The sequence below is a fragment of the Benincasa hispida genome, chromosome 11, assembly GCF_009727055.1.
Source record: "Benincasa hispida cultivar B227 chromosome 11, ASM972705v1, whole genome shotgun sequence".
Taxonomy (NCBI): domain Eukaryota; kingdom Viridiplantae; phylum Streptophyta; class Magnoliopsida; order Cucurbitales; family Cucurbitaceae; genus Benincasa; species Benincasa hispida.
In genome coordinates this window covers 61,697,538-61,718,127 of record NC_052359.1, presented here as the reverse complement: position 1 = coordinate 61,718,127, position 20,590 = coordinate 61,697,538, and positions in this window count along the sequence as shown.

Below are 20,590 nucleotides of genomic sequence, written 5' to 3'. Positions count from 1 at the left end.
TACAAATTATATTTCATTTTTAATAGCTTTTTACTCCAAAATTTTCATTTCGAGTCGAAACAATCTCAATTTTAAAATAAATTAAATAGGTAAACTCAAATATTTTGTGGAGGCTATAATTAAATAAAGACATTTTTAACTCTTTGAACTTTGGTAAAAATAACCATTTTAGTAGTAGAACTTTAATTTTGTAACGATTTAATTCTTGAATTTTTAATAGGACTTTCTATAATATACCTACGTTTTATTGACGTTTAAGTTTTTCTTTAACTTTCTTTAAAAAATTAGAATAAAATTACTACCAAATTATCATTTAATTCCAATAATAAATTAATTATACGATTTTCAAAATAAGAAAAAGAAAAATAGTTTTAAATGAGGTGCATTTTATTTTCAAATACCCACAACATTAAGCCAATACGTAGTTTATATATCATGATAATTCGATTTATGTCAAGCATTGAGTCGAGCTCTAATTTATATACTGTGGTATATTTCATGTATTGGTTATAATATTTTCAAATATTTAACAAAATGTTCTAAGATATATTTAAAATAACTATGAATCTATCAGATAAACCAATAAATTGATACATGAAACCAATGTAAATAGAAAATAAAATTTCATTAAATACATTTTTTTCTCTCTAATTAAAAATAAATAAAATGTCAATAAATAAATGCATTTTCTCTCTGGGTGTTTTATAAATATGAAAATTTGTCTCCAATACCACATTCTCCGGCCGTCCACCACACTCAAGGGTATTTTAATCCACAAAAACTATTAAATCTTACATATGAAAATATAAAAAAGTTTGGACATTTATGAAAATAGGTTTTGAAAAACAATTGAATCTATAATAATCCCTTTTAATTTCGTAAAATTTAAACAATATAGTTCTTATTGTCATAGAAATTAATGTTAAGATTTAATGAGATTTATTGAATAAATAAAAAATAAACTAATTAAAGACCCTATATTTTTATAAAATACACCGTCTACATAAAATAAAAAAAAAAAAAAAAAAAACATCGATTTTGTTCTTTAATTTTTTATGTTAGGGATTAGATTGTTACAAATTTGAAAATACAGGAACTAAATTATTACATATTAAAATTTAAAAATTAAATTATTACAAAATTAAGAATACAAAGATTAAATCATTATAAACTAGAATTTAAAGATTAAATCCTTACTTTTAAGGGGAATAGTGTTTTAAACCTTAAATAAAGAACGAAAGATAAACATTCGACTATAGTTTTAATCTAAAATTTAAGGTTGAAAATGGAAAATTGGAATAGTAAAAGGTTTTAATAGAGAAAATGAAATTTTCCAGAAAAGGAAAACAATATTTGAATGGAGACAAATTGGAAAACTTTAAATTTATTTTTCTTTCTTATGGTTGTTCTAGAATGACCAAGTGCCAAGTGGGTGGGAATGCAATACCCTGAGATTTATGGCCAAAATTGTAATTTAAAATAGTAATAATTTTTCAAATAAGGCGGTGAAACTTTGAGGCGGTGAATGCGCGGCAAAAATAGAAATGAAAAAAGTAAGTTTTTTTTTTTTTAAAACCTGGACCGTACGTCTCAATGATTTCGTCACCGCCTGTCACTTGATTCCGTATCTTTTTAATACTCTAAATCGCCGATTCCTTCACTCCCATATGTAGGAATGGGGTCCACCGCCTTGTGTTTGGTGGGACCCATCTAACTCAAACATCGAGGTACCCTCGTCATTATTTTTATAAATGTGATAATTTTAATATATTTTCAAATATTTAATTTTTTTAAAAAATCATTTTAAAACGAATGGAAATATTTAATAATCACTTCAAATAACTTTTCAAATATATTTCAATTCATTTCTATAAAAATGTTTTTTTAAAATTATTTTTAAGTCGATCTAAACCGACGTTAAGAATGTTTACATTATTATTGTGTATTTTTTTTTTTGTTATTGTATTACAATACAAATGAGGACAAGAATAAAAAGGAATTAAAAATATAAAAATAATAATAAAGACAAATTCCAAAAGTCACTTTCAAATATGATGATAATTTATACTCTCAAACTATTAATTGTAAAAATTGAACCCTTGAATTTTAAGGGGTTTGGGACAATGAATTGGTTATTATAGTTACATTATGATAGTTTGCATTTGGATGTAGATTATTTTAGTTTAGATTATAATAATATGTGTCTGATGTGTAAACTGTTTTAGTTTGAAAATGAAATAATAAACACTGTTATAAATAATAAAAAAATGATGAATGTAAAATAGTAAAAGCTATAATAAATAGTAAATACTGTAGCAAATTGGGATTTTGAAATAGTGTTGACGGTAACTAATTGGAGGTTTTGAAATATTTTTACGGTAGTAAGAGGTATTATTATATTTTGATGATAACCCTTGTCCCAAATGTCTTCTAAGGTGTTAAAATTAGACTATCAAATTTATGATAATGGTAAAAATTTAACTTCTAAATGATAAAAATTGAACATTTTTTAGGCAAATTAAAAAAAACAAAGTTGAATCTTTAAGCTAGTATATTTATTACAACTTCTAGGATTACTATATTTTAGGAGTGGTTTTTTCAATCTGCACCTATAAAAACAAATCATTAATCTGGTTTTCTTTGGTTTGTGTCTCAGATGGGCATGCGTTATAAAGCCCACTATTAAGAGAAGCCCATAACTCTAGACAGGATGATTGGGCTCTAGGCCCAATTCTCCATGAATCAACTCAAGTCCATGAGAATTAGGCTCTACAATTAATAACCCCAACCGAATCAACTAAAATATTTGGTATTACAAGATTTTGAACCTTTTGATCCACATATTTTATTCAATTTGACCCTCAATCTAATTCATTTATCCATTTCTAAAAAATAAATAAAAGGATTTGTTTTTCTTCTTAAGTCGTCAATTTTCCTGGAAATAAATAGATTTTTTAAAATATTAAGAAATGTCCATATAAAAATAAAATAGATAATATAATGAAGAATATATATTTTTTAATAATATAGAAGAGATTCAAATATTAGATATGTTAGATCCATTTTGGTAACTAATTCGTTTTTTGTTTTAGTTTTAGAAAATTAAACTTATTTCGTACACATTCCTTACCATAGTTTTTATATTTCTTAAACACAATAGTTGAATTCTTAGCCAAATTCTTTTAAAAAATAAAATTTTAAAAGTTTTTTTTTTTTTTTTTTAGTTTTCAAAATTTGACTTTTTTTTTTTTAAACCGATGGTAAAAAGTAGATAACGAATGAAGAAATTTGAATGTAGAACTAGTGTCTTTAGATTTAATTTTTTTTAAAAAAAAAAAACTCAAAAACTAAGTTGTTACCAAATGAGTCTTAATCGATGATATAATACCTAACCAAATGATTTGTACTCATGAAAATAACGTAAGAACTTTACAAGGTATTTCAATAGTGTTTAAAGTTACTTATTTTCTTCACCATATTTCAAAATAGGGAATATATAATGTTGGTGGGTGAATGGAAAGACACGTGAAAATAAGTCGAAGATGAAAGTAGACTTGAGTGCAAGTCTAAGGCCAACTAATTATTGAGTAAATCAAATCTAATTATAAGATCTTGAAAGAGAAGAAAATAAAAACGTTAAGTGATTTTGCTTATAAATATATCATTATTTCAAAGAAATTGAAATCAAAGTTCATTTTCTTTGTTTAACACGTTATAAATTTATGATTGAAGGAGGATTTTTTTCAACCAAATATTGACATTAACATATAAAATAATAAATATAATATTTTCTAAATCTTTTTCTCTCTTTAGACATTTCAAAGTCAACGAAAGCACCCCCACATACTTTTATTTTATCTTTTCTTATTTTGAAATTATGAGAATTTAATTGGATTGCAAATATATTGGGTTTAAATATAGGTTGATGTTTATACTTTTGACTTTTGTTTATTTTGGTTCTTATACTTTTAAAATATTAGGTTCAATCTATATATGTTCAATTTTGGTTTATTCTGATCTATGTACTTTCAAAATGTTCACTTTAATCCTTGTACTTTCAACTTTAATTCATTTTGGTCCTTGTACTTTCAAGATGTAATCATTTTGATCCTTGAAAATGAAGTAAAAATAGAAAAAAATTGACCAAAATGGTCACTTTTTTAGAGTACGAAGACCAAAACGAATATTTTGAAAGTATAGAGATGAAAATGAATCAAAGTTGAAAGTATAGAAATTAAAAATAAATATTTTGAAAATATAAGAACTAAAATGAACAAAGTAGAAGAACAAAAAGAGTATTTAAAACAAATAAATATAAAAATAATTAAGAACGTGAGGTTTTAAGAGGAGGGCGAAATTGGCTGGTGGGTGTCACTCGTCCTTGCGGTGTGGGTTTCAGGCCAAGAACCTGTTGGATGTAGATAAGGTTGGGAATTACAAAACGGAGCGTTTTGGGTTTATTTTGAATATTTGTGGTACACAAAATCTAAAACATCTCAGCCATTAGCCTTTCTTTGTGGCTTTCAACTTCAACACATCTCTTTCCTCAACTCAAACTCTAAAGTTTATTCTGCCCAATCCACTGCCTAATATTCATATCAAACTCTCAAAAGAAATATATATATATATATCGATACAGTCAAGTGATTATATGATAAAATTAGTTAAATGAGATGCACAATGATATGATATTCACATTTTTCTTTTTCTGAATAAATATGCAAAAATATGTGGTATACAACCTTAAGAATAAAAAAGAATGGTGCCGATATATATATATATATATATATATATAAATGACTTTTCAAAACATCTATTGTTCTTATCACTTTAGATATCTATATTGGATTAGGGGTAACGACTTTAAAGATTTTCTTTTTCTTTTTCTTTTTCTTCGCTGTAGACGAGAGCTAGTAGGGTAAAGAAAATTAATTATATATCATAACAAACAATAGTTTTTTTTTGATAAAATGAGTATAGCTTGCAACTAAGGACATAATATTTATATTATCAACTTCAAAGTCATATATTTGATTTTCTCATACCACATATTGTTGAAAAGAAAAAGAAAAAACAAACAATAACTTCGTGTTACATATACTTTTTTCTCTTATAATATTACATGGTAAAGAATAAGTGAATATGCAAATCTATAACTCATCAAAACGAGACACAAATACTTAATCATTAAAGTTATATTTAGGTTGGTCTTTCTCAATTATATGTTTTTTTTTTTAAAGGATAAGTTGAGTCAGTAGGTGAACCCAAAAATCTCCACTAGGTAAACAGATTGTTAGCACATTCATCATCTCTCATTCAAATATATTCATTAAGTACAAATCAGGGAGACAGTCTATCAAAGCTAGAGCTAGAAAGAGGAAAAATTAGATATTACAACATGCATGAAGATTGTTGTCAATGGAAGTAGGGCTATAATCTTTGAAAAATGTATTTTTGTGAGACTAGCAGCTAGAACGCGAACAGACATCTTCCCATAGGTTAGTGAGATTTCTTGTGATACTCTTGAAAGTACGATTGTTTCATTCAATCCAAATGGTTCATATAACTGCAACAACAAAGTTAAAAATAACAATTCCTTTCCTAAAATCATTTTCTCAGTTATATGTTAATATAATACTTATAAATTTTAACGTGGAATTTGAATCAAACTACGTGGTGAAAGTTTAGTATATATGATAGGGAATTATATAACCAAAGTTCAAGATATTATATTGGAATATGGATTGTGTTAGAATATAGAATTTAAAATATTGATATGAATAAATGATCTTTTAATAATAATCATAGAGTTATATTCAGGTTGGTCTTTCTTAATTGTATGGTAAGATAATATTTTTAAAATTTTAAACGATGAACTATGTGGTAAAAATCAAGTATAGGTATTAAATTAATTCAAGTTGGAGTGTTACAATGTATATTAAGTTTTGAAATTGGAACATGATTGTTATTGAAGCTAAGTGATGTATGAGTGACATTTTGACAATAACTTAAAACCATATGAATAGATTTTCATTAAAAGAGTGTTGATAGAAACGAACAAAAAATGTAAGAAATTTATTGTGTTTTATATAATATAAGTCATATAGGGTTGAAGGGGTAAAATTAAATTATTATATAGGTATATTTATGGTGTGAAAGGATAATATTCCATAATTTGGAAGATTCCCAAGAAAATGACACATTTAAATAGTGGAAAATTAGATTAATATATAGACAAAAGAAAATAGGCTTTTCCTCTCCAACCTTAATGGGCTCCTTGTTGGAAAGCAGACCACCAATGCATGAGGAGAAAAGACATAAAATAATAATAATAATACTAATGATAAATGTATTATTAATTTCAATTGTACATCAATGATATTGTATTTGTGTGGATGCAACTAATTTTGCTCTTTTTTCCAAAAAAAAAAAAAAAAAAATTACTCTTTCTAATTTTCATATTGCAATTCTTGTTGAAGATTTATGATTTTTCTTAGTTCTTCCAATTTCAAATTTTATATTTAAAAAAATTATCGATAAAAAAATATCAATAGACATTGGTATGCTTCTATCAGGTTCTATCAACATTTATTAAAGAAGATTAAAATTTTACTATTTTGTGTAAATAGTTTTTCTTATTTTTTAATTTTTGAAAATTTCCTTATGGTAAATTAACTTTTTGGGGATAAATTACGTCATTTATAATTTAGTCTTTCTTTTTAGTTTAACAATAATAAAATGAGGGTAGAGATTCAAATATATAGCTGGTGAAAATCAGATTACAAAAAATAATATAACTAGGACAAAAAAAATGGTCATTTTTAAAAATTCAAAGCCTGAAATAGACATTAAGAAAGTTTATACGTCAAAATATAACAAAAATGAAAGTTAATTGACTAAAAGGAACATTTAGAAAGTTTAATAATAAAATAATGGAACCAAAATGAAAGTTAAATTAATAAATAGAGTCTCTTTTAGTAACAATTTCATAATTAGTTTTCTATTTTTGAATTTATTTCTTTTTTGTTTTCTCTCCATTTTCTAACTATGTTTATGTTTCTTGAATCCTTAGCTAGATTCCAAACATTAGATTAAGTTTTCAAAAATTATTTTTTTAGTTTTTAAATTTTATTTTGGATTTTTAAAAATATTGATAAAAAATGAAAAACAAAATAAATAAACTTATAGATGAGAATAACTTTTACGAATTTAATTTTCAAAAAGTAAAACTTAAATAGTTATCCACTGATACCTTAAATAATCATAACAAAAATTCTAAACCAGTAATAAAAATGAAATCTTTATCTAACATATTAATAATTCATCTGTTTCAATAATGTATGAATTTTCCCAAAGCAAAAATAATTATATCTTCAAATGTAAAATTTCAAGGTTTTTTTTTTTTCAAAAAAAAAAATAATTGAGTATATAATATTTTTAAATTGATAGTAGGAGTAGATGGGTAATTGATATAATTACTAATAATCAGTTGAGATTTCATATTCAATTAAATTTATATTTTTGTTTCTCAAGTTTTGTCCTAAATCCTAAGAAGCCATATAAATATATTTAGCTAAAAATCACTCAATTTTTATAATTCACAAAAGGAATAGAACTTAAGTTTTGGAATATAAATTGTTCGTCTAAAATATTGAAAATGGCATTTTGACTTAATTTGCTTAAGAAATATATTTAAGCTTAATGATGATTACTTACGATCAAGACTAGTTGGCTATTGGTTTAGTGTGGGGTTATCTTTTTGGAAGCAGTGCTTTTGTTGAGCTTAGAAAGTCTTTGTTTTAATTAAACAACGCATATAATACTAGTGAAGAAAAAGGTGAAATTGACATGTTTAATTAATGCTATTTATTATTTTATTACATTTGTGTTTAATTTAAATAAAATAAACCATTAATTTTAAAAAATAATAATTAAACAAAGTTCCGGAAAACATATATTGTATTGAAATGTTTAATATATATTTGCATATAATATGTCGAAGCATAAATTAAATGACCATTTCTCACATCATCATCTATGTCACACGGTGGAAAAATAATGAACTAAATCAAAGAAGTGGTTTTAGTAACCAATTAAATTTTTATTTTTAGGTACAATAAACATCATAAATAGAAGTACCATTAAAATAATTAAAAAAGAAGGTCCGTTAAGTAACCATTTGATTTTTTATTTTTGTTTTTTAAAATTAAGTTTATTTCATCTATATTCTTAGCCAAATTCCAAAAATAAAGACGGCATTTTGAAAGCTATTTTTATTAATTCTCAAAATTTGATTTGATTTTTTAAATTATTGGTGAAAAGTAGATAATAAAGGAAGAATTTGGAAGTGAAATTAGTATCTACAAACTTAATTTTCAAAAACAAAAGCAAAAACCGAAATGGTTACCAAATGGAGCCTAATTGATTTCAAATTTCAAAAGTCAAAGTCAGAACTATTATTCTTTTTCATTTAAAAGTTAAACCTAACAAGAGCATGTTTTTTTTTTTTTCTTTCCTTTAGAAAATGAAAAATATAAGAAATCCAACTATCTTTCCTTTAAGAACTAAAAAATTTGATGCAAAAAGAATTACTGGACTTAGCAAGGGATATTGGGTTCATAGAGGTCAAATTTTAGGCAACTTGAAAGTTAGGCATTGTCTTCTCAAATCAAAGGGGATTTTTCATCCTAAAGTTTCGAAAGCATCAAATCTATGTATAGTATTTTAATTTAAAGTCCATGGGGCAAAAGCAATGAGGGGCTAATGTTTGTAGTTATTGTTATTAGTAAATATTTTAGAATCTAGAGGTAGCTAACCATCAAAATTCTTTGGTCCAAATTAGCATTTTCCCTAATGGAAAGAAAGATGCCATTTTGCTTTTGATACTAATAAAGATGCATGCATGGGGTTTTCTAAATTGTTATCTCTAGCTATGGAATTTGGAAATGTCCATTCAATTTACTCTCAATATGATATCTTCAATTAGATGTATTTTTCTTTCTCTTCTCTCAACCTTCAAACTACTCTATGATTAGTGAAAGAGCAATAATTCTCGATGTTAAGGGTAGAGATGATTATGGATCACATCAATATAATAAATTGTCTGTGTTATAAATTAATTATATCTTTTAAACTTTTTTTTTTCTTTCAATATTTAGTTGTGGCTTGTGTGAAATTTAAGTACTATAACTCTCATTTAATTATATGTATAATCAAAATAATATGATCACAAATAGTTTAATTATGTTTTAAATTAAAACTAAATTATGTAAAATAAACAAATTACATGTATAATTCGTAATTAGGACAAATATCAATTTATACTCCTTAACTTTGGGTGTTGTATCAGTTAAAACTCTGAATTAATTATTATCTCAACCTAGATCATGTTCAATCGTTATATATCATGTAAAACTTATGATGAGGCAATTTAATCCCTAAATTTTGATGAGTTAATCAATTTAGATTTTCACTAAGATTACCTTTGAAAACCAACCATATATTAATAATTCTCAAATGTATGAAGACTTCTCCAAATGTCGATTTTAGAAAATGGACGATTAAAGTAAATATTTAAAAGAAATTTTGGTCAAAAGTCTAAATTGATTCATTTATAAATATAAATAAAAAACCAAATATGAAATTGGTAGGTTAATAAACCCTTTTAAAAATGAAAATAGTAAAAGAAAAATGAGAATTGTATTGCATCCGTTGATGTATCTTTCAAACAAGTCAATCAAACTCACCAACTTGAAAGATGAGCAATAATTAAACCCAAATCTAATGATATTTTTATGCATACTATTAGCATAAACAATACAAATTATAATGTTATAATATAATGTCATGGTCACAGCCAGCCCAAATGGTTCACATAATTGAGAGAAAGAGTTGGAAATTTGTTCTTTAATAAGACCCAGCAGAGCAATTCCATCACCTTTCTCCCTTTTTCAATTTTTTTATAAGGAAAAACATATTATTTTATATATCAATCTTTCACATTTATAATATTTTTATGCCCCCATATGTTACTTTTTCCGTCCCCCTACTTTATTTTCTTGTTGTTTTCCTTGCTTGTGTGGTTGTTTTGAATAATAAAACTTTCTTCTCCATTTTTGACTTGGCCCAAAAAAAGAGATCCCTAAAGAATCTATGTACCTCTCATTGAGGTTTGGATGTGATTTTTTGTTCTCATTTTATTTAACTACAAGCATTGATAAAACCATATTATAAGATATATGATTGACTTCACAATATTAGGTTTCTTTAGTTTATATATTAAAATAACTCATTCGTGATGAGGATGCTTATATTAATTAATTATATTTTCTCTTCTTTATTATTATTAAATTTTACACAAGAAAAATTTAAACATAGTAGTGCCTAAGACGACTATCGTGAATGTAAATTGATATTGTGCGTGCAAAAGGATATATATAAGTTAGGAAGAAATAATTTTACTGGATAGCAAACAGTTTTCTTCTTTTATAAAATGTAATTCAAAGAAGAATTTTACCCTAAATTTGTTGATTCTACTATATTACTTCTCGGGATATAATAGTGACTATAGTGTTGGCAAATGTCACTATCGCGACCACAAAACTTGAAAATGTCTTGATAAATAATCAAGCCTCGAAAAAAGAGTTGTAAACTAAAAATCGTGGCTAATTACTAAGATAGAGAGGAAAGCAATTAGGTAGTTTGGCAACAAAATACCATATCATAATTGCCAACCATAAGTTTACAATAAACAGCAACAGTTGCTCGTGTTATATGAGTTTTGACACCCTTTCATGATTATTCTTTAATTTGAAACAAATATATATATATATATCTGAAAAGATATTTTTTCTAAATACTATCTTCCCCTCGTTGGCATTGAACGTGGGGTGTGATGTTGTGGTGTTATATTGTTCTTCTCTGGAAAAAAAATAATTAATTTATAAATTTAGTAGATTTGTGTCTATTTGTACTTAAACTTTCAAAATTAAAATTTAGTCGAATTTTTAAATTTTTTTAAAAATATATTACTTTATTAACCCAAAACTGATTGTTTAAGTAGCTATTTCTAATCAATCAATTCATTTTATTTTTTTTTAAAAAAAAAAAAAAAAAATCAAACACAAAGTTAAAAGTTAATTTTAGGAATTTTTAAATTCTCTTAAAATTTAAGAAACCAAATAAATAGTAATTAAGCTTTACGGGTTTGTTGAAAATCTTGTATATTAAATAGATATAAACTTGAAAATTTAGATGGTTAAATTAGTAATTTAACCGAGAAGATTATGAGTTAAATATGATTAAAACAAAGTTAATAATGCACGCTAAAGTGATAGACATCATAAAACGAGTAAATAAATAAATATAAAAATAAAAATTGGTGTAAAAAATTGATGATGTGTGGTTCCAATAATCAATTAATTTGTGTGTGTTATATTAAATAAATAATTTAACATAAAAGAAAAGGGGCAGCTGTGGCGTTGGTCTGTGATTCACAATACATTTGACTCGTCCTTTTCATTTGGTTTAATAATTCTAAACTCCCCCAATCATTCATCCATCTCTCAAGCGTGTTTTGTGTGCTTTCTTTCCTAACCCTAAATAAAATAAAAACTTTTTTCCCCCCTTAAAACCCCTCAATTATTACTCTCTTGATGAGATATTGGTTTAAATCTTATTTTGGTCTCTCAATTTTGAAGCTTGTTTTATTTTAGTACTTTGATCCTTGTTATTAAAATCATGTTAATTCTTAAACAAAAGGATGAGATGACTTGTATTTTTAGGTCACTAGCCTGCCAAATAAGTTAGCCGTACTAAAAAATGCAGATTTTCAATTTTGAATTAGGTGATAAAGCAGTCATTTTAGATTTTAGGCGTTCAATACTTTTTTCGTGTTGATTGTTAGCATTCTACTCCACCTTCATTTTGCTCAACACATACTTGACACAATTTCATCGAAGAGTTGACAAAATATTAATAGTATGGATCAAAATAAAGTTTTTTAAAATTTAGGGACTAAAATATAATAATAGGATTTAAACTTAAGATACTCTCCTATCTTTCAATATTATTTTATTAATCCTCATCCACCCTCCCCACTTGTTTTCTTAACCCTTAAATATACTCAGATTAAACTGAAATAAGTTGTGAAATTATATTTTTAAACTTTAAATTCATAGTCATTACCTAGTACCTAGAAACATTAAAACATAGGTAGTATTGTGTGTGACAGCTAATGTCACATCTTTCTGTATGTTATATATAGGTGTTGTATATATTCATGAGAAAATTAATGTGGCATGACTTGTCATAAGACATCACTTTCAATTTTCATGTGGTGTTTGCTTTAACTATTTGATTTAACATATGAATAATTGATATATGAGGAAAGTCTTGCTAAATTTGTCAAAATAAATATGGACGAGCATAAGTGAGTGTTACATTACAGTAGTTAAAACTTTTAAAAGGTAACGTACAAGTTTAAATCGTATTCTAGATTTGATCTAATATATTGTAGAAACAAAAGTTACATCAAAGACTTATTTATAGAGATATTTTACTGATTAATTAAACGAACAAAAGAAACATCTACGATATTAGTGAAATTAGGATTTGCTAGGTTTGCAAAGATTTTTTGGATCGCGTGTTGAAGAAGAAACCATCACCAACTAATTTTGTGTAATGCCAAATGATATCATTTGTGCATTACATTTGTCGTTTATTTAAGTGTTAAATTATTGGGTGTTTGTTTCTTCTTAAAGGAGGGTCCCAAACTCTTTCCAATCCTTCTGAATTTTGGTATAATTTTTTTTTTAAAAAAAATAAAGATACAGACATTTCATTTTTTAATTACTTAAATTTCATTTCATTTGTTTTCCTTTTTCTTTTCCTTTCAATAATTGGGGTGAGAAATTTTGCAATTCGGACGTGGGATTTCTACCTCCATTCGAATTTAAAATGTACGAACGAATTTGGTTTATGGGTTAGATTTGTATCGATATTTTGAGCTACCAATTAAAATAATTTCCTTTTCTAAGAATGGAATATATTTCTTTTTTAGAATAAAAATACATTTTTAATTGATGAATTTTTAATTTAGGTTCAATTCTATATTTCAAAGTTTTTAAATCTTACTTTTTATGGTTATTGAGATTGAGTGTAATTTTTATTTAGTCATTGATGTTTTAAACATGACATATTGGTTTTTTATGGTTGAATTCGGCCTCTAAATTTTGAAATTGATTTATATATAACCAATTAGAAATCAATTTTGAATTTCAATGTTCAATTAGAAATCAAATTTAAATATTTTAAGATTTTATTGGATAACTATTTGTTTTCTTAATTAATCATATGTTTTCTTAATTTTTTACCATGATTTTCATTTTTCTTAAGTAAAAGAATTGAATTCTTAGTTAAATTCCATATATATATATATATATATATATAACTACTTTCCTAAGTTTTCAAAATTGCCTGCGTTTTTTAAAATGTTCATAGAAATAGGCCTCGTTTAGTAACCATCTTGTTTTTTGTTTTTTGTTTTTGAAAATTAAGCCTATTTTTCTCCCATTTCTTACCATAATTTGTATCTTTTTTAAATACAATGGTTGAATTCTAAGCTAAATTCCAAAAAACAAAAAACTCTTTTTCAAAAGGAACTTCTTTTTAGTTTTCAAATTTTTGCTTGGTTAAAAATCATTGGTAAAAAAATATATAACAAAGGAATAAACTTGGAGGTGGAAGTAGCGCTCATAGACTTGATTTTTCAAAACTAAAACTAAAAAACCAAATTGTTACCAAACGGGGCCTTTGTTTTTCATTTTTTTGTTTTCGAAAATCAGGTCTATTCTCATTCAATTTCTTACTATAGTATGCATTTTTCTCAAGTAAAATAGTTAAGTTCTTAGCCAAATTCTAAAAACAAAAATAAAATTTTTAAAACTATTTTTTTAATTTTTGAAAATTGACTTGATTTTTGTAAACATTGATAAAATGTAGATAACGGAACCAGAAATTTAAAGGAGGAAGAGGAGTTTATAGGTTAACTTTTCAAAAACTAAAAACAAAAAACTAAATGGTTATCAAAGAGAGCATTTAAAAAAAATTATGGCCTATAAACGCGGCTTCCATCCATTAATTCTATATTTTATGAATGTTTTCGAAATTAAAATCAAATTTTAAATACTAAAAAAAGTTTTTTTTTTTAAAAAAAAAAGAAACTAACTAAGAATTCAAATGTTTGCATGAAAAATATGAAAACCACGAGAATGTAAGAAGTTGAGAAAAAAAAAAGTATAATTTTTTAAAAACTAAAAAACAAAAAACTAAGACCTCTTTAGTAACCATTTGGTTTTTTGTTTTTGAAAATTAAGCTAATTTACTCTCATTTTTCTTACCATGGTGTTCATCTTCTTCAAGTTATAAGAGAATTAAATTTTTAGCCAAATTCGAAAAACAAAAATAAGTTCTTAAAAACTAATTTTTTTTTAGTTTTCAAAATTTGGTTTGGGTTTTGAAAATGTTGATAGAAATTAGATAACAAAATAAGAAATCTAGAGGCAGAAGAAATGTTAACGAGTTTAATTTTAAAAAATGAAATAGTTAACAAGCAGTCATAGTTTATAAAAACTTATTTTGGTTTTGAAATTTTGGTTAAAAATGCAACTTTTTTTAACTTAACAAAGATAAAAACTATTGTGAGAAAATAATTCGATTTTAAAAAACCACCGCAAATTAAAAATCAAATAATTATTAAACTAGACTTAAATGATTATCAAAGAAAACGTAAATATTTTATTTTTGAATCGCAAAGAAGACTGAATAGAACTAAACTCAAATTTGAAGGATGAAACATGAAGTACAAAAAAAAAAAAAATGTAATTTAGGGAGTGTGTCATATACAATGAATATCCATAAAAGAGATGAACAACATTGGTACGAAAGAAAAGAGAAAGAAGCCATAAACATAGTACGCAACAATATAGTGTGCACTGTGCACCACAAAGTAAAGAAATAATAAAGAGGGGATTAGGGGAGAGAGTTGTGTGCAACCACCATGCCCACCAACTGTTCGACGAAATATCTGAATGAAACCAAACAGCTCTACAAACCCTATTTTTGGATGAAGGGGGCTGCCATATGAGCTGTGTATTATTTTTGTTCACACTTTTTATTTTACTTTACGGACTGTAGCATGTGATCATCCAGAAGCCTCCACACAAATATTAGTGCTCCCCTCACACCCACCCACCACCTAATCACCCCCTTCCTTTATTGTTGATGTTTTTCTTTTAGGAAAAAAATTATTTACTATTTAACAAGATGTGTCCATTTTTTTACCTTGCCATTTCAATTTCATTGAACTGATTTCATCTTTATTTATGATCATGATCCTAAAATTTATAGTAGTATGCTATATAAACTCTCTAATCTAGAGACACAATTTGATGTAATTTTCTGAAAACTTTCTCTTTAATAATACTGTTCTCCCTCTGCCCATGGACGTAGCTAACACATCATTAGTGAACCACGTATATCTGTGTGTCGATCTTTTCTATCTCTACATTCCTTTTTTTGTGTTCTTTAATTGTCGATTTCGTAACAAAGATTATTCCAGACAAGGTCCAAAGTGCACAAATAGGTCCTAAATTTCAAGAAAAATTGAGATCCGTATAAGAGTTCACGTGTCTCAAAATGAAAGTCAAACCTTCAAGTTTCGAATTGATCAATCGAGTTAATGGAATTTCACCAAAGGAAAAATGACCGATCAGATGAGCTTGCTGTCTGTAACCTCGAGGACCACCCCTATTATGACATCGTTGGTATTAAACGTAATCCCAAACATATTTTAAAGGAAAAGCTTTAGTCTCATATTGAAAACTTCAAGGGGTAAATAATCGACAACCTCAAGGATAAGTAACTCTAAGTAATTTTCTCTGTGGTCTTAGACATCAGAGTGTACTTGGCTTGGCAACACACCGATGCGAGTACTTTTGCACTGGTCAACTCCAACGATGTGTCTTGACCAAAGGAACACTCAAGGTCCACATGCAAGCTTCCTATGCCAAAACATCTATACCTTAAACTTGAATAAACATTGTTGTTTCTACTTTGTATCGATATACTTTCAATGATGAAATGTTACAAAAATGTTCTCATGCATGGGCGGAGATATGTAGGGGTTGGAGGCACATGCCCTCCTCAATTTATTTGTCTTTTGTATTTTTAATATAAATTATAAAGTGATATATATTAACATATATATAAAAGTTCAACCTAAACAGCAATATTGATGCTAGCTTGTTGGTGTGGAGTATTGTCTATTTGATGAATCATAAAGGTTTGAATCCTACAACTTACTAACCTTTTATAATGTGTTCTTTCAAATATAATATGTCTTTCTTTTTTTAATAAATAAATAGTCAAACAATACTTTTTTATTGGCAACAGAACTAGACAATTTATAAACTTTTTTCTTCTTTTCGAAATTCACTTTTCAATTTCAACTCTCAAGAACATTCTATTAAAAATGTTTCATTCATTTTTTTTACATAATATATATATATATATATATATATTACGCTATATATATTTCTGCTTGTTTCCATATAAGTTTTACATTCACATTACTTGTACAGGTTTTTTAAATTAATTTTAAAGTTCAAGGTGGATGATTATTTGTTGTCATTTGTTTGGATATACGAGCTCGACAAATAAGTTTTAAAATATTCTTATACTTTAAGTTTTGATGCTTTTAATTCTATATAATAGAATGTAATATTCTTATTATTAATACTTTTGTAGAGTTAATTCAAAATTAATATGGATAGATGTTATAAAAGAAAAACAACAATGGAGATGGTCAAGACATCATCTTTAAATAAGAAAAATGTTTTGGATCTTGATCAATCTTATACAGAAATAAATCTAGAAGAACTAACTGCATATCTTGGTTTGGTCTAAGATATTGTGAATGCAGTGAATTTAGTCAAAAAAAAAAAAAAAACTGCAGAAAACAAGAGAATTTGATTATGATTCGTTGCTGAGTGTAGTTTCTAATTTCTATCATAGTCATGATATCGAAGTCCTTCAAATGGATGACTTATTTCTAATTCGAGGACAACAAAGGCAAAATTCACAACCATTTACAAATTTACATCATTATCGTGTTGAAATTTTCTATGTCGCTTTTGATATGCAACTTCAAGATCCGAGTAATTCAAGACTTAACTAACTTGCTCAATTTTACCCAAAAGACTTTTCAGCTATTGAACTCTCTTATGTTTGAAAATCAACTTCAAAATTATATTATTGATATGCATTAAAATATTGAATTTATTGAGCTAAAAAGCATATGCGATCTTACAGTAAAAATGATCATGACGAATAAATACAAGGTCTATCCATTGGTTTATAAATTACTCACATTGGCATTGATTTTACTTATTGTCATAACTATTGTAGAGAGAACATTTTCTGCTAAGCATATTATGAAGACTTGATTGTGCAATCGAATAATGGGAGGTCAATGGATGAATGATTGTCTTCTAACCTATATTGAAAAGGATTTATTTGATAAGTTAGTTACTGAAGTTATCATGAATTGGTTTCAAAACATAAAACTCGTAGATGGTAGTTGTAATGTATTAAGTTGGTTAATGTATGAAGTTATGAAGACATTTTTTACATTTATTTATGATTTTTTTTTTTTTTTTTTTGGACTTGTACGTATATTGCCCTGTGTAGAATTCATGGCTCCACCACTGATCTCATAGAGGATTTCTCAATTGAAGTATTGTTAAAATTAGAAAATAAAAATAAAATACTCATGTATATAGAATTACAAAACCATATTTTTGTACAAAATTGATTTGATAAGGACAACGAACCTCAAACTATCTCTACAATGGTATGATATTGTCCACTTTGGGCATAAACCCTCATGGGTATGTTTTTTGTTTCACCCCGAAAGGCATTATACCAATGGAGATAGTCATCCTTATTTATATACCCACGATCTTCCTTTTATCTAACCAATGTGAGACTTTGATCGCACTCCCAATATGATTCAACTATAAATCATTACAATATAACGCCAAAGCCGAATTTTTTATGACAATTATCGAGAATTTTAGGGAGATTTATTCTGTGGTCAATCTTATTGAATTGATTAGTTTTGTTATTATTATAATTGGTCAAAATTTGGGAGTTTTGAAATATTTTTTAAAAAATCAGCAAACCAAGTTTGAATGGAATTGAAAATTTGCAATATTTATCTAAATAGATGAAATTGAGAGTCTATTTTGAAGATTAATATACTTTGTTGATACCAAAAAATGATCTAAATAGTTTAAATGTTTTGCAAAAGGATGAAACTCAATGCCAGTGTAGTGTTTAGCCATCAAGTCAATAAGAAGTCAAGATGAAATCTATTGATAGTAGAGAGTAATATGAAATGTTTTTGACATACCTTTAACGAGTTGATGGCTTATATATAGAATTTGTATTATGTAATAGACACCTAAACTCATAATGACACTTCATTAATACAAGAAACAGATGACCTGTTACACTTCGGGTGCAACTCTACTACCCGAAATGAACGTCATGGATAGTCAATTATAACATTTTATTGTTGTCATTAGGCCTTCTATGGGTCATCTGAGCTCTTCCTAGGCTCCCTCGTGAATCTTCTGAGATGTATATGTTTATCCACGGACCTTTTATCTTTTTAGACTCTTGATCTCGATCTCTTCGATAGATCTACATGTAACACGCTTTTTTATTATTATTATTTTTGATGATATATAAGGCGAGGGCATCAAACCACAAATTTTATTATTGGAAATTCTCTTGTTTTTTTTTAAGTTAATTAAAAATGAGAGGTTTGTTTATAATTAATTGGTATAGTATTGTTAATATAGATTGAGCTGTGTACGACTCAATCTCTGTATGATTGAGTTGAACACGTCAAGAAAAATTCATTGGTTTTATTGCATTCCATGATTCCCTCATCCCCATAACGTAACCAACTTTTTATGCCTAAATTTGTTTTACTTTGATTATGAGAATCCTTCAAATTATAATTTTCAAATTAAACCTACTTTTAGTTCCGTGGCTTACAAACAACAAATAATTTAAGTATTATTGTTATTCCACCTCCAATTATTGGTTTCACTTTTCCGTTCTCTTCTCACGTTAAATGTTTTTTAAAAAAATTTACATTTAGAAATACTTATTTAAACACTTAAAAAGTCAGTCCAAACACGCTCTATATTCATACATGCTTTATATTATATCATTTATTTAAATGAATTTGTTTTTTTTAAAAATATTATTTTTCAGAAAAGATTAGACCACAAAAAATATATATCTATACATGCTTGTATGTATGATCATCCATTTAAATGGTTTTTTTTTTCAAAAAAAAAATATTATTCCGTAGAAAAATTTAGACCACAAAATAAATGAACATTCAATTATTGTTGTCGGTTTTAGATCAAATGTAGTACTACTTAAAAAGTTGATATTATAGATATACATGCATATATTTGGCGTTGCAATGGAAGTTTAAAAAAATTAGTGAAATTGGAGATTGAATTCAAAATTTATTGACTTCTGTTTATTATTTGGGTAGGATTTTCTAAATGTTGGATCCGTTTGAGACTCGTCTATTTTGCTGTTCATCTTCTATGCTATTTCAAAGGAAAATAAACAATTTGATGAATCGTGTATAGTATGTTGGAAATGTGTCCAAAATCTTACATTAGCTAAATAAGAAGATGATTATATTGATATCTAAGTGAGAGTAATTATTTCTATTTATATGAAATTTTTTGGATGGTTCCAAAAATAAAGTTATGAAATTTTTTGTCTAAAATAAATAATATCACCATGATTGTTCTTTCTTTTAGGGGTTGTTTGGGGTACTGACATGTTATAGAATGTGGGGAGTTCCGATGTCTGAAGAGTTCTGATCAAGTATGAAATATCGAATATGATCGAGTATGTTTAAGCACTGAGATGATATACGATACACGGAAGAGACGGTGAGATACGAAAAACGTTCCGAAAATGAGCCCGCAAAACAATTAAAATCGATGAGATAGGATAATGAGCTTCCAAATACTGAAATGATATGGAATGTAGGGATATACAATCTCATGTTGGGCCACCAAACAGCCCCTTAGTTTTATATTTGTATTTTTTTTTTTTTGTTTCTTTCTGTATGCTAAAGAAATTATGAATCTTTTATTTAATGTGAATCAAAGACAATTAAAAAATAAAGAACTATTTCTATAGTTTAAGACTCGCTTAATAACTATTTTATTTTTTGTTTTTTATTTAGGAAAATTAAGTCTATTTCCTCTGTATTTCTTACAATGGTTTGCATATTTATAGACTATAACGTTTGAATTCTTATTCAAAATTCAAAAACAAAAACAAGTTTTTGAAAACTTTTTTTTTTTTTTAGTTTTCAAATATTGGCTTGGTTTTTTAAATCATTAATAAAAAATGAATAATTAAGGAAGAACCTTAGAGGTGGAAGTAATATTTCTAGGTATTTTCTAAAATAAAAACAAAAAAT